The sequence below is a fragment of the Haematobia irritans genome, chromosome 2 (assembly GCF_050003625.1).
Source record: "Haematobia irritans isolate KBUSLIRL chromosome 2, ASM5000362v1, whole genome shotgun sequence".
In the NCBI taxonomy this organism is placed as follows: domain Eukaryota; kingdom Metazoa; phylum Arthropoda; class Insecta; order Diptera; family Muscidae; genus Haematobia; species Haematobia irritans.
In genome coordinates, this window is record NC_134398.1 from 128,287,500 (window position 1) to 128,292,319 (window position 4,820).

The 4,820-nt window shown below is 35.0% G+C and overlaps 1 long non-coding RNA gene across 1 annotated transcript; it reads right to left on the bottom strand.

The window, feature by feature from the left end:
* Window positions 1-3,172: 3,172 nt before the first annotated feature.
* On the bottom strand, window positions 3,173-4,208 carry LOC142223995 (uncharacterized). The gene is made up of 3 exons (XR_012718992.1): window positions 4,156-4,208; window positions 3,702-4,036; window positions 3,173-3,594 (listed from the first exon to the last, which is right to left on the bottom strand). It is a non-coding gene; the product is annotated as an uncharacterized LOC142223995 (long non-coding RNA).
* Between the last annotated feature and the right edge of the window lie 612 nt (window positions 4,209-4,820).

Consider the following 4,820-nt stretch of genomic DNA (forward strand, 5'->3'; position numbering starts at 1 on the left):
AATATTGACAAATTCGAAAAGTTCGACAATAAAAAATCTTGTTCTTTTTATTCCAAAACAAAATTTTTGTCAGACTTTTTCACTGGTGTAAAAACAACAAGTATAAACGGCCGTAAGTTCTGCCAGGCCGAACCTTATGTACCCCCCACCATGGATTGCGTAGAAATTTCTACGAAAGACTGTCATCCACAATCGAATTACTTGGGTTGTGGTATCTTAAATTGTTTTCTAAGTTGTGAGTTAGTTCATACGTGGTATATATTAGACAAAAAAGGTATGTGTAGGTAAGTCTACAAATAATTAAGAATCGATATGGACCTTTGCACGGTACGTAGGGAGCCAGAATTGAAATATGGGGGTCGCTTATATGGGGGCTATATACAACTATACACCGATAATACAACTACAGTCCGATATATATAACTATAGACCGATAACGACCTAGTTAGGCATGGTTGTTAACGGTCATATACTAGCACAATGTACCAAATTTCAACTGACTCGGATAAAATTTGCTCCTCCAAGAAGCTCCAAAACCAAATCTCGGGATCGGTTTATATGGGGGCTATATATGATTATGGACCACTTTTGGCATGGTTGTTAAATATCATATACTACCACCACGTACCAAATTTCAACCAGATCGGATGAAGTTTGCTTCTCCAAAAGGCAACGGAGGTCAAATCTGGGGATCGGTGTATATGGGGACTATATATAATAATGGACTTATATGTACCAATTCCTGCATGGTTGTTAAATATCATATACTACCACCACGTACCAAATTTCAACCAGATCGGATGAATTTTGCTTCTCTTAGAGGCTCCGAAAGCCAAATCGGGGGATCGGTTTATATGGGGGCTATATATAATTATGGACCGATGCGGACCAATTTTTGCATGGTTGGTAGAGACTATATACTAACACCATGTACCAAATTTCAGCCAGATCGGATGAAATTTGCTTCTTTTAAAGGGTCTGCAAGCCAAATTTGAGGATCCTTTTATATGGGGGCTATACGTAAAAGTGGGCCGATATGGCCCATTTGCAATACCATCCGACCTACATCAATAACAACTACTTGTGCCAAGTTTCAAGTCGATAGCTTGTTTCGTTCGGAAGTTAGCGTGATTTAAACAGACGGACGAACGGACATGCTCAGATCGACTCAGAATTTCACCACGACCCAGAATATATATACTTTATGGGGTCTGAATAGTCTAAGTGAGCCTGATACATCGGGCTGCCACCTAACCTAACCTAACCTAACCTATACCCTCCACCATAGGATGGGGTTATATTAACTTTGTCATTCCGTTTGTAACACATCGAAATATTGCTCTAAGACCCCATAAAGTATATATATTCTGGGTCGTGGTGAAATTCTGAGTCGATCTGAGCGTGTCCGTTCGTCCGTCTGTTTAAATCACGCTAACTTCCGAACGAATTATACATATTTGTTGCAAATTTTATTATAACTTGATGGGGAAAGCCCAAAGCAAATTTTTACAAAGTTTGTATTCCTTAAAATGGATTATTAAAGAAAAGTCATCGTAAAAAAATGACGTTTTTAGCGGCTAAACTCAAACTTATTACCCACCTTAAGGTGGGTAATAAGTTTGAGTTTAGTCCATTGTGATACCACATTGGCGAACTTCTCACTTATCACTGAGTGCTGCCCGATTCCATGTTAAGCTCAATGACATGGGACCTCCTTTTTATAGCCGAGTCCGAACGGCGTTCCACATTGCAGTGAAACCACTTAGAGAAGCTTTGAAACCCTCAGAAACGTCACCAGCATTACTGAGGTGGGATAATCCACCGCTGAAAAACTTTTTGGTGTTTGGTCGTAGCAGGAATCGAACCCACGACCTTGTGTATGCAAGGCGGGCATGCTAACCATTGCACCATGGCGGAGGGTATAAAAAGGGGTATATATTTTGTAGCAGGGGTATATCTCTTGTATCAGGGGTATCACACTATGCCTTTTTTTAAAAGAGTTTAATCTTTTCGAGCGCGAAGCACGTCCAGCCAGGTCCGATGTCAATCTTCCAAAAAAAAACTTCTAAGCCATTTTTTTCAAAAAGTATAATGGCTCGCTTTTTCTTTCCAAATTCTTCCATTTTCGCCATATCAATCAGAAATCCAAACAAATATTTCCCCAGCCAACCTCCTCACTATATGATTGAGGTGGCGTTACCAAACAAACTCCTTTACATAAACCATTCACAACGGACAGGCATTACCCTTTTGCAGATAGTCAATCAATAAAATACAGTTAAAGTCCCAAAAAACCGTTGCCATAACCTTACCAGCCGGCACCCATCTTGCAGAAAGCTTTTTCATCTGTAGTTCTTTATACAAAATTAAATGGACTCGATCATTTGAGATGCCCATGATATTAGCAATTTCACGCACTTTTATTCGTCGATCATTTAATACCATATCATGCACTTTGGCTACAATTTCTGTTGTTGTTGCTGTTTTTGGACGTCCACTACGTGGTTCATCTTCAATGCTTGTAAGACCACATTTAAATTCAGCAACCCAATTTTTAGTGTTGCTATTGAAGGACCACTTTCACCTAACACATTCACTATATCATTCATTATGAATTTCTTGTCTCGATAAACCTTTTTTATGTAAATATTTAATGACAGCACGCATTTCTAATTTTTCCATTGTAAAAAAATTGCGGATGCGTCTTGTTTGAACACCTGTTTCTATATGAAGGAGTTGCCAGATCGAAACAAAATTTAACATGCCCAATAAACACAAACGTTTGAAAAATGCTAAATTTCAACAATTTTTCAAACATTTTTGCAAAGGATTAGGGTAATATTCAAGTTGAGAAATTGTTGAGAAAATCGCGTTCTCAACAAAAAACAGACATTACCCTCAACAGTGAAATTCAACACATTAGCAATAATATCTCAAGTGTTATCCTCAAATTGAAATGCATCGCTACTCAATAATTTGTCAAACAATTTTCGATGCGAGTCAAATTCAAAATTAACATCGTTGCAAATACTTTTCAACCTAAATTTGTATGAATGATATCCCCACTTCAAATTGAAAGTCAAAGCCAAAATTCTACGAATTTTGTATAATTTATTCATTTTCATCAAAATGAAATATATAATAATACACTACACTACATAATACACTAAAATACCAATTGATAAATAATAATCTTATTAAACACATCAACAAATAAGAAAAAAAAAAACAAACAAACAACAAAACTTTAAATATCTTAAACATTATTAGTAAACACTTTTGCATTGATAATTCGTTTTCCTTTCTTTTGGTGTCATAAAACAGCATTAAAATTTATTAACATGCGGGCAAGTTGAAATTAGGAACGTACTGGACCGTGTGTTAGAATTGATTTCCAGCAGAAGGAATTCACAAAATATCCATTTTAAACTGATAATAGCATATGAATTAAACTGATGATGTGATGCCCATTTTCATGCAGAAGTTGTTGATTTCAACAATTTGTTGTTTTTAACAATTTTAATTGGTTGCACTTGTAATGTTTCTGGAAACTTTTTCTTGTCGATAAGCCACTCATTTTTCATTCGTCAGCTTCTTAATGTTTGCAAGAATGTAGCATCCAAAGATTTTGGTTTTCGGCAAAGAGATTTAAATTTAGTGAATTCTCTAAAGTTTTGATTTCATTTTTCATATTGCCGTACCAATTATTATAAACTATTTGAAGCAGTTCCAGTTAATTGTCCACCATTTTTTCATCGGTCAGTTTTTAATGTTTTCAAGAGCGTAGAATCCATAATTTTAGTTTTCTGCAAAGAGATATACATTTAGTGACTTCCTTAAAGTTTTATTTCATTTTTTATTTTCACTTACCTATTTTTATAAACTATTTGGTTATTTGTCTAAAATTTTCCATTTTTTTATTTCTTGCAATTGACCACGAACTTCGTTGCACAAATAAGTATTGAAAACCACATGGTTTTTTCGTTGCATTTTAGGGTAGTGTTTTGTCAAAGTTTTCTCATATTATCTTCAACAACTTTTCAAAGATTTCGTCAACATTTTGGCAAATTGGAAGTAATTCGCAAACAATTTGAAGATGTATTGAAGATGAGCTATTTCAAGTCAAGTTGAATTTATGTTGAAAATTATATTTACCCTCAAACTGAAAAGTTGTTGCATTTGAAAAACGCTCATCCTGTGTTTATTGGGTGTGTTCATAACAGAGATGGAAGTTTCCAAAACACTTAACTTTTTTCTGTTTATACCGCGCTTTTTGTGCTAGGCTAAGAAGTTTTCGAACTGCCCTCATTAAAATTACCATGAAAGTTCAAGTTCCTTAATCTTCTTTGTCCATAAAGCTCGAATAATAATTAATTCTAAATTTAAAAAAAATCATCCATTTGTACGTAATCGCCTGTTTCAGTATCAGGCTAGCATGAAAAAATTACAATTAACCTCTCAAATGAAGACAAACTTTAGGCTACCGTTACATAGAAATTTCCATTTCAAAAAAAAAAAATAATAATAACTTTCTCTCAGTAGGTACACGTGCAGAGAATGAGCCAACCCATTTTCATTGGCGACGGCTTGACGGCTAAGCCGTCGGCGGACAATTATCCATTATAAAATCAATTTGAAGTTATTATTGTGGTAATGAGATTAGTTGTACAACCAATCATACAATAAAATTTCAACCTTAAGGTGGGTAATAAGTTTAAGTTTAGCCGCTAAAAACGTCATTTTTTTACGATGACTTTTCTTTAATAATCCATTATAAGGAATACAAACTTTGTAAAAATTTGCTTTGGGCTTTCCCCATC